We start from the raw sequence: 11,826 nt of genomic DNA on the forward strand, positions 1-11,826 counted from the left end.
TTTTTTCCCTAAAATGACTGAAGCTTTTAGGATACCCTTTTTTCACTCTTTTATGTAGTGGTTAAGCAGCATACAAACTTAAAATTTACTTTGACTTGCAACTCTGCTCTTATCAAGTCCCTATTAAACTGATTCCTAGTGTCAATATAGTGTGATGACATCAATATCTTCTCAACAAAACCATCTAAACAAGGATTTTACTTACTATTAAGAGCAGATTTTCGATTTGTAGAAATTGGTTTCTGTATCCCATAATGTCCATCTATTTTCTATTTTAGGTTTGTTTTGTCTGTTAATCATCACATAAATAGTTCACCTACAGTCTGCCCATGTCTAAAATGTCCAGAATTTCCAAACACTCCGAAGTGCATGCAATGTCTTTGTATGTAAAATTACTTTTTCTCAGAAAAGATGTTTTAAAGCTCAGAAGAAATTTGAAGTTTCTTGAATTGAAGTTGGATTCCATATAAAGTACAATTTTAGTAAAGAAGTCAAAAATTTTCTGTTAAACTTGGCTGCCCTTTGCTGTTGACCTTTTTCTTTTTTCTTGACTTCTTTTTTTCTTCTTGACTTCTTAAGCAGTCTTATTTCTAAAGAAGAATGAGTCATTTTTATAGCTACATGAGTTTTTGTTGTGAACTACACATAACATTGAACAAATCAGGTGCAATCAGTCAATACTTTTCTAAGCTCCTTATGACCTCTCCAAAAATTTTTGGAGAAACAGAATATAAATTTCTGCTTTATTGTAATCCTTTCTCCATTCTCACCTTCAATCAATTTCCAAATATATGAAGTCATTCTTCTTGTTACACACTTTGAAAATATGATTTTAGGGGCGCCTGGGTGGCTTGGTCGGTTAAGCGTCCGACTTTGGCTCAGGTCACGATCTCGCGGTCCGTGAGTTCGAGCCCCGCGTCGGGCTCTGTGCGGACAGCTCAGAGCCTGGAGCCTGTTTCAGATTCTGTGTCTCCCTCTCTCTGTGACCCTCCCCCGTTCATGCTCTGTCTCTCTCTGTCTCAAAAATAAATAAACGTTAAAAAAAAATTTTTTTTTAAAAAAAAGAAAATATGATTTTATGGGCAGGTCGATATTTTAGCATCTTTCCTTTCGCTGGCATCAATGATAGTCATCTTATACAACTGCATCTCAAAAAAATCATATTACATGATATGATTTTGCATAACTTGAGAAAATTTAAAAATGACCACAAATTTCATTATTTAAGCTTCAAAACTGCAGAAAAACAAACAGCATTTTTTTAATCAGTGTTGTGGACAAATTGTGCAGGAGATTTAGCAAGTAAGGTCATTTTACTTTCTTTGGTAAGAAGTTAATAGACTGAACAGAATTCACAAATTTTACATTTTCCCTGTCGTTGCAATATGCAGATATATAAGCAAAATCTAGTTTGTATTTGGACAAGATATCAACAATCATTGTATATGTGTCTGTGGTTTTAGTAAAATCTTCATAGAATTCGAGGAGACTATGTCAAAATCCATTGTTCAAATCAAATTAAACAAGAGCTAGGGGGATGTTTTTTTGTAAGCTGTTGCTGTGAATTGAGACATTACTTGATATACTGTAAAAAGTATGATTGCTGGTATGATCTGATAGAATTAGCTCTCTGCTACAAGGACTCAACACATCTATGACTGAACTCCTCTTTTGTTCATCTGCCTTTTCATAACAACCTATGAATCTGGATATATAACTTTACTCAGCTTTATAGAGAGATCATGGAAAGGAAACAATAGTGTGTGTTGGTACAGACTAGTATGCCAAAGCTAGTTCAGCAGCCTCTGTTTACAGGTACACATTGGTGTTTTGGGGGACAGTCTTTATATTGAAGAATAATTGACATAAAATATACTATTAATTTCATGTACAATACCAAGATTATACACACACACACACATACACACACACACACACACACGCACACAAACACACACAAGTATATATAATATCAGATGGTTTCAAATGGTGACCACAATAAGTATAATAACAATCCATCACCATACAAAGTTGTTATACTATTATTGATTATATTTTGGAGAGTATTTTAATTGCTTTCACATCCCCTTGTCCACTATGTCTGACACAAAATTCCTTTTTCCATTTTGTGTAGTATGCTCTGTTTCAGGTCATTTGTCTCTCTAATCCAATTATGTATGTTCTTCAATCTGTCAATTAAAACAGAAGTCCTTAATTCAGGTCATGCTGGTATTGATATTGTAATCATTCTTATTTTCATTATCTGAATTCGTAGACAACATTATCCCAGTATTCACAAAGGTGAAAGTTAAACGAGCACTATATCAAACAAATAACAGCATTTGATGCACACACAAAAGTCAGATTAAGACTCATAATTTAAAAATGCAGTCTGACTGTGGACCCAGCAGTTGGCTGGGGGCAGACATCAGGTCTGACTGTGGCCGGACCCAACAATGCAAGTTACTCCAGACAGCACAGAGAAAGAGCCCTGCAGTTCCATGCCACACCAGGGACTATCCAAAATGACGAAACAGAAGAATTCTCAAAAGAAACTCCAGGAAGTAGTGACAGCTAATGAACTGATCAAAAATGATTTAAACAATATAACAGAAAATGAACTTAAACTAATAGTCATAAAATTAATCTCTGGGCTTGAAAAAAGTATAGAAGACAGCAGAGAATCTGTTGCTACAGAGATCAAGGCACTTAGAAACAGTCAGGAGGGGCTAAAAAATGCTATAAATTAGCTGCAAAATAAAGTGGAGGTGACCAAAGCTTGGATTGAAGAGGCAGAGGAGAGAATAGGTGAATTAGAAGATAAAATTATGGAAAAAGAGGAAACTGAGAAAAAGAGAGATAAAAAAATCCAGGAGAATGAGGGGAGAATTAGAGAACTAAGTGACACAATTAAACATAACAACATACGCATAATTGGGAATCCAGAGGAGGAAGAGAGAAAGGTACTGAAGGTGTACTTGAAGAAATCATAGCTGAGAACTTCCCTGATCTGGAGAAGGAAAAAGCCATTGAAATCTAAGAGGCACAGAAACTCCCTTCAGACATAACATGAATCGATCTTCTGCATGACATATCATAGTGAAACTGGCAAAATACAAGGATAAAGAGAAAATTCTGAAAGCAGCTAGGGATAAACAGGCTCTAACATATAAAGGGAGACCGATAAGTCTAGTGATGGATTTACCTACTGAAACTTGGCAGGCTAGAAAGGAATGACAGGGAATCTTCAATGTGATGAACAGAAAAAAATGCAGCCGAGAATCCTTTATCCAGCAAGTCTGTCATTTAGAAGAGAAGGAGAGATAAAGATCTTCCCAAACAAACAAAAACTGGAGGAATTTACCACCACTAAACCATCCCTACAAGAGATTTTAAGGGGGATCCTGTGAGACAAAGTACCAGAGACGTCACTGCCAGCATGAAACCTACAGACATCACAAGGACTCTAAACCCATATCTTTCAATAATAACACTGAATGTAAATGGAATAAATGCTCCAAGCAAAAGTCATAGGGTATCAGAATGGATAAAAAAACAAGACCCGTCTATTTGCTGTCTACAAGAGATTCATTTTAGACTTGAGGACACCTTCAGATTGAAAGTGAGGAGATGGAGAACTATCTATCATGCTACTGGAAGTCAAAAGAAAGCTGGAGTGGCCATACTTATATCAGACAAACTAAACTTTAAATTAAAGGCTGTAACAAGAGATGAAGAAGGGCATTATATAATAATTACAGGGTCTATCCATCAGGAAGAGCTAACAATTATAAATGTCTATGTGCCAAATACAGGAGCCCCCAAATATATAAAACAATTACTCACAAACATAAGCAACCTTATTGATAAGAATGTGGTAATTGCAGGGGACTTTAATACTCCACTTACAACAATGGATAGATCATCTAGACACAGGATCAAAAAAGAAACAAGGGCCCTGAAAGATACATTGGAACAGATGGATTTGACAGATGTATTTAGAACTCTGCATCCCAAAGCAACAGAATATACTTTCTTCTCGAGTGCACATGGAACATTCTCCAAGATAGATCATATACTGGGTCACAAAACAGCCCTTCATAAGTGTACAAGAATTGAAATCATACCATGCATACTTTCAGACCACAATGCTATGAAGCTTGAAATCAACCACAGGAAAAAGTCTGGAAAACCTCCAAAAGCATGGAGGTTAAAGAACACCATACTAAGGAATGAATGGGTCAACCAGGAAATTCGAGAAGAAATTAAAATATATATGGAAACAAATGAAAACGAACATACAACAATCCAAACGCTTTGGGATGCAGTGAACGCAGTCCTGAGAGGAAAATACATTGCATTCCAGGCTTTTCTTAGGAAATAAGAAAAATCCCAAATAAAAAATCTAACAGCACACCTAAAGGAAACAGAAGTAGAACAGCAAAGACACCCCAAACCCAGCAGAAGAAGAGAAATAATAAAGATCAGAGCAGAAATAAACAATATAGAATCAAATAAAACTGTAGAGCAGATCAATGAAACCAAGAGTTGGTTTTTGGAAAAAAATAAACAAAATTGATAAACCTCCAGCCAGGCTTCTCAAAAGGAAAAGGGAGATGACCCAAATAGATAAAATCATGAATGAAAATGGAATTATTACAAGCAATCCCTCAGTAATACAAGCAATTATCAGGGAATACTATGAAAAATTATCTGCCAACAAACTGGACAACCTGGAAGAAATGGACAAATTCCTCAGCACCCACACACTCAACAAACTCAAACAAGAAGAAATAGAAAGCTTGAACAGACCCGTAGCCAGCGAAGAAATTGAATCAGTTATCAAAAATCTCCCAACAAATAAGAGTCCAGGACCAGATGGCTTCCCAGGGGAATTATACCAGACATTTAAAGCAGAAATAATACCTATCCTTCTCAAGCTATTTCAAAAAATAGAAAGGGAAAGAAAACTTCCAGACTCATTCTATGAAGCCAGCATTACTTTGATTCCTAAACCAGACAGAGATCCAGTAAAAAAAAGAGAACAACAGGCCAATATCCCTGATGAACATGGATGCAAAAGTTCTCAATAAGATACTAGCAAATCGAATCCAACAGCATATAAAAAGAATTATTCACCATGATCACGTGGGATTCATTCCTTGGATTCAGGGCTAGTTCAACATTCGCAAATCAATCAATGTGATACATCACATTAATAAAAGAAAAGATAAGAACCATATGATCCTATCAATCAATGCAGAAAAAGCATTTGACCAAATCCAGCATCCTTTTTTAATAAAATCCTTCCAGAAAGTTGGGATAGAAGGAACATACTTAAACATCAGAAAAGCCATTTATGAAAGCCCACACTAATATCATCATCAATGGGAAAAAACTGAGAGATTTCTCTCTCAGATCAGGAACACGACAGGGATGTCCACTCTCACCGCTGTTGTTTAACATACTGTTGAAAGTTCTAGCATCAGCAATCAGACGACAAAAGGAAATCAAAGGCATCAAAATTGGCAAAGATGAAGGCAAGCTTTCACTTTTTGCAGATGACATGATATTATACATGGAAAATCCGATAGACTCCACCAAAAGTCTGCTAGAACTGATACATGAATTCCGCAAAGTTGCAGGATACAAAATCAATGTACAGAAATCAGTTGCATTCTTATACACTAATAATGAAGCAACAGAAAGACAAATAAACAAACTGATCCCATTCACAACTGCACCAAGAAGCATAAAATACCTAGGAATAAATCTAACCAAAGATGTAAAAGATCTGTATGCTGAAAACTGTAGAAAGCTTACGAAGGAAATTGAAGAAAATATAAAGAAATGGAAAAACATTATGTCCTCATGGATTGGAAGAATAAATATTGTCAAAATGTCAATACTACCCAAAGCTATCTACACATTCAATGCAATCCCAATCAAAATTGCACCAGCATTCTTCTCGAAACTAGAACAAGCAATCCTAAAATTCATATGGAACCACAAAAGGCCCCGAATAGCCAAAGTAATTTTGAAGAAGAAAACCAAAGCAGGAGGCATCACAATCCCAGACTTTAGCCTCTACTACAAAGCTGTCATCATCAAGACAGCATGGTATTGGCACAAAAACAGACACATAGACCAATGGAATAGAATAGAAACCCCAGAACTAGACCCAGAAAAGTATGGCCAACTTATCTTTGACAAAGCAGGAAAGAATATCCAATGGAAAAAAGGCAGTCTCCTTAACAAACGGTGCTGGGAGAACTGGACAGCAACATGCAGAAGAATGAAACTAGACCACTTTCTCACACCATTCACAAAAACAAACTCAAAATGGAAAAGGACCAGAATGTGAGACAGGAAACCATCAAAACCCTAGAGGAGAAAGCAGGAAAAATCTCTGACCACAGCGGCAGCAATTTCTTACTTGGCACATCCCCAAGGGCAAGGGAATTAAAGGCAAAAATGAACTGTTCAGACCTCATGAAGATAAAAAGCTTCTGCACTGCAAAGGAAACAATCAACAAAACTAAAAGGCAACCAATGGAATGGGAAAATATATTTGCAAATGACATAATGGACAAAGGGCTAGTATCCAAAATCTACAAAGAGCTCACCAAACTCCCCACCCAAAAAACAAATAATCCAGAGAAGAAATGGGCAGGAAACATGAATAGACACTTCTCTAAAGAAGACATCAAGTTGGCCAACAGGCACATGAAAAGATGCTCAACGTCGCTCCTCATCAGGGAAATACAAATCTAAACCACACTGAGAAACCACCCCACGCCAGTCAGAGTGGCTAAAATGAACAAATCAGGAGATTATATATGCTGGAGAGGATGTGGAGAAACGGGAACCCTCTTGCACTGTTGGTGGGATTGCAAACTGGTGCAACCACTCTGGAAAACAGTGTGGAAGCTCCTCATAAAATGAAAAATAGATCTACCCTATGACCCAGCAGTACCACTGCTAGGAATTTACCAAGGGATACAAGAGTGCTGATGCATAGGGCCACGTGTACCCCAATATTTATAGCAGCACTCTCAACAATGGAAAGAGCTCAAATAACCATCAACTGACGAATGGATAAAGAAATTGTGGTTTATATACTCAATGGAATACTACGTGGCAAGGAGAAAAAATGAAATATGGCCCTTTGTAGAAACGTGGATGGAACTTGAGAGTGTGATGCTAAGTGAAATAAGCCATACAGAGAAAGACAGATACCATATGTTTTCACCCTTATGTGGATCCTGAGAAACTTAACAGAAGTCTATGTGGGAGGGGGAGAAAAAAAAGAGGTTAGAGAGGGAGAGAGCTAAAGCATAAGAGACCCTTAAAAACTGAGAACAAACTTAGGGTTGATGGGAGGTGGGAGGGAAGGGAGGGTGGGTGATGGATATTGAGGAGGGCACCTTTTGGGATGAGCACTAGGTGTTGTATGGAAACCAATTTGACAATAAATTTCATGTTAAAATTTTTTTAAAAAAATACATAAATAAATAAAAATGCATAAGATGCACATTTCCTTTAATATAAATACCATTTCCTTCTTTTTGTCATGCAGTCATACTGCGAAGAATACACTTGTACAACATCATTTCACACATCTGTGTATCTATCAGTGGGACAAATGCCTGAAAATTTGTTCAATAGCCATTTCCTAAGTGTCTCCTGAGTGCCAGGCCAGGGACTCAAAGCTCAGGATTACAACACGCTTAAGTTGCACTCAACTCACATCACACAAGGTGATGCAAAATTCACGATCACTACTGTGAACCCCAAAGTATGGTTGTCAATATCAACAGTCAGGGGACAAAACAGCCACAGCAACTAGGGAAAGCTGTAATCCATGTGGTGTCCATTTGACACTAAAAGCACTGTTGCTTTCATCCCCAGTTGTGGGGGCCACCATAAGAGTTCTGTACTTTCCCCCCAACCTTCTGCATCCATGTGTGAAAACCAGGACTTTTTATGTCCTAGAGAGAGGTTTCCCAGGGCACAGGGTTTTTAGCACTAAAATTGGGATACCCCTGAGCCAACCAGTCAGTTGGTCACCCTTCCACTGTTTCTCAGCAGGCTCTTTCTTTTTGTTCTTTTTAAGTAAGGTTTACAACCACCATGGGGCTTGAACTCACGACCCTGAAATCAAGATTTGTATGCTCTACTGACTGAGTCAACCAGGTGCCCCTACCCTTCCACTGTTTCAACCGGAAAAGCTTTGTAAAATTTTACTTAAAACAAGAAATTTGGAAGGAACACCATCTGAAATAATTTACCAAACTTTATTGTCTGTGCTTGAGAGAATGGAGTTAATGAGAAACTACACAGATGAAAACGTATTGGAATTTGAAAGGATGTTACCAGTGTAAAGCTAAGGAGAAAGTCTGGGATTTTAGTCAACCTGTCATATAATTTCCCAAATGTTTTACTTTGGTGGTAAGTCATCATGTTCAATGATCTCTGTCTGGTCCACAGAAACATTACAGTAAATATTCAAAAGTCTTTTCCCAATAAACTTTATGTTTACACCTTACTTCAAATAACCAGCAGAGAGAATTAACATTCTGGAAAACTAGACACTGAAATAATGAAAATAGGAAGGACATGTGGACCTTGATGGGCTCCATATAGTGACAGAGCTGCAAAAGAGTTTAGAAATCATATCAAGCAATGTCTATACACTTTAATAAAGTGGGGTGTCAAGCCACAAGCTCTATTGCGTGTTAGTTTTATCATCAGTAGCTTTTTTTTTCATTTAAATGACTGTAACTGTTTTTAAATTATTTTGAATATCATCTTTGCATGTATGTGGTCTCAAGGTTTCTTTCCCATGCAGGCTCTCATTTAGAGGTGGCAGGGGTTCTGGAAATCAAGATAGAGCCTCTTCGGCTCTCAGTTGCTTCCCTGATTCTTCATTAGGATTTATCCTATTGCAGCTCCATTTTTAATGATCTTGGGTGCCCAGGAGCAGGGTTGGCCCACTCTGTATGAGTTGGGTGGTGAAAAGGACAAGTGACTCCAGTGTTAAGTGGTGACCCTAGACCATCCTCTTTTCCTCTCCTCCTGCTAGCCCCCGTCTCACAGTGTGCCAGTGATTAAGACTGGGGGCTCCTCCCATCTACCATCAGAGACAATCAGACCTATGTAGATCAAATTCTCTGGATTTTCAGGGACAGGTCTGATTACACCTAATTTTGTCATCTTGAAAACCGCAGTCTGATTAGTGTGTGGGCAAGTACAATTCAATTTTTGTACCTTTATGAGGATTCATATGCCTACGTTCATAAATCAAAGTCAAGTCAAAAAATCAGGACATAAAATCCTATTTATGGTATGATCTTAGTCATCGAAAACATGCATATGCACAGACCATAAGAGGGGAGCAAATATATTGCAGAACAAACAGTGGAGATTTATGGTGATGAGATAACATTGACTTTCTTTCCTCTTTTTTTTTTTTGTTTCCACAAATTGTTGTCATGTGTCTATGTTGTATGTTTAATAAAAGATGAGAAAATAATAGCACACCTTGTTCACTGCACACTTCTCTATTTTTTGTTTTTAAAATATAGTTTCTGTAGAATGGGACAGCTTCTCACCTCCCCTTTCCAGAGAGGACCCATCACATCTACACACACACACACACACACACACACACACATGCATACACACTCACATGCACACAAATTGGGGGACTTGTCTCAACACCTGTTCTACCACTGGCACAGCAATTAACAGAGTATGGTATTTGGTGGACAACTATGGAAAGATTGCCATGCCCTGTCCCAGGGTAATGGATCCCCAGAGACAGAGGATCCCCTAGGCAGAAGTTCCTAAAGAGTGCAAGATTCCCTTGCTATATCGTTGTTGCATTGCAGGTGGCTCTGACTTTGGTTAGGAGACGTGCCCTTGGTTCTGACCCCTAAAAACTTCTCTGCACCTCAACTATTTTCTCTACCAACCTTACATAAGAGAGAGTTAATAATTCCTGTCACCTGGTTTCTTTTAACTAAGAAAAATTCAAGCACACCACCCTCAACTTTCTTTTTGTTAAAACTTTCTAAATGTTTTATTTATTTTTGAGGTGGGGGGAGGGAGCGGGTGGGGGAGGGACAGAGAGAGAAGGAGACACAGAATCCAAAGCAGGCTCCAGGCTCTGAGCTGTCAACACAGAGCCCGACGTGGGACTTGAGCTCATGACCTGAGCTGAAGTCAGACGCTCAACCGACTGAGCCACCCAGGCGTCCTGTCCACCTTCAACATTCTTACCAGAGGTGCATATTACTACATACAAAATTTCTTTACATGTCCTTCAACAAGAATAAGAGAAAAGTGATTTCTCTAAAATAAAATGTGTTTAAGAGATCAGGAAGACATCCGCTCCTTTCAAACTTCTTTCTTTGAGTAAATAAACGTTGCTTAAAATTGCAGGGCTATTTCCAGCACCATTTGTTTAAGGGTGGCTTCTATCTGCCAGAATCTGCAATTGGCACACAGTCTACAAATATGTGACTGATATTTCACAGGCATTTTTCATATTTCACTTGCTATTGTTCCCATAAACGTGACTACCTCTTATTTTTTCTCTCTCATCTCTAACCCACCCTCTACACGCACATTACCCTCAGTAATCCCAGCATTTCATTTTTTTTTTATTTTTAACTTTTTGTTATGGAATATTTCAAACACATAAACACAGAAAGAATAGTACCATGCACTCCGTGTACCCATTAAGTTCAAGAGTCACCAACTTCAACAGTCATTAACTTTCTTCAATTCTTGTTTCATCTATCCCCCATCATACTTAAAAAAAAAGTGTTGCTTTGTTTTGTTTCTCTGAAGTACTGTGAAACAAAATGTGGACATCAACTCATTTCATCCAGAAATACACTCTAATAGGTAAGGATCCATTGTAACAGAACCATGGCACATATCATACCCAAGAAAATGTCCAAGATTGCCTTAGCATCATCTACTACCCAATAATAACGTTTCCATTTCCCCAATTGCCTCATCAGACCTGTATTTATACATGATTTATGTATTTGTGCAGTTTGTTTGCTCAAATTAGGATCCGAAAAGTCCCACACATTGCATATGTTTGATATGTGGCATAGTCTTTTAATGTTTTACATTTCCCCCTCATCTTTTCCATGCCATTTATTTGTTGAAGAAAATATGATCTGCTGACTTTCTTGCCAGGACTGGAGAAACAAAGGGTTCCTGGATTAGAAGCCCCTCTGGGGCATAATGACAGTCATGTTTTTTCTGGTTCTTGGGCCAGAGGGTTATGTCTGAGCATGTTTGGGGTCATTCTTTTCTTCTTTTCTCTATTTAAAAAGTTGCTTTAATGTGCATAATATGTATAACTTTCATAGTGGAAACATAGAGATGTAAATAGAAACAAAGGACCCTTAGTCAGACCATGTGCTCTGGTTTTTATTGTCATTGTGGAATGGTTACATGTCCCACATTCCATTCATAAGAATTAGGGATCATCTCCCTCCATCAATTTTTGACCCACAAACACACATCAGTCCTGGGAACTGTCTCAGTCAGTTACTTTCCATCCTTACAACTAGCGCACTGGAAGAACGGTGGTAAATCTTGGCAGGATCCCTTGGAAAGTTTGCTCTCCTCTACCCCCAAGGGAAGATTATTAAGCATATCCCTGCCTATTCCCAGGAAATAAAAGCCCCTTGCACCCACTACATTCAGATCTTACTAGGTTCTCCAAGGAGCAGTGGTAGAAATTGGAGACGAGTGTATCAGCTGTCATGTTCACCTCTGGGTGACTTGCCGTTTCCTCTT

Source organism: Neofelis nebulosa, chromosome X (genome assembly GCF_028018385.1).
Source record: "Neofelis nebulosa isolate mNeoNeb1 chromosome X, mNeoNeb1.pri, whole genome shotgun sequence".
NCBI lineage: Eukaryota > Metazoa > Chordata > Mammalia > Carnivora > Felidae > Neofelis > Neofelis nebulosa.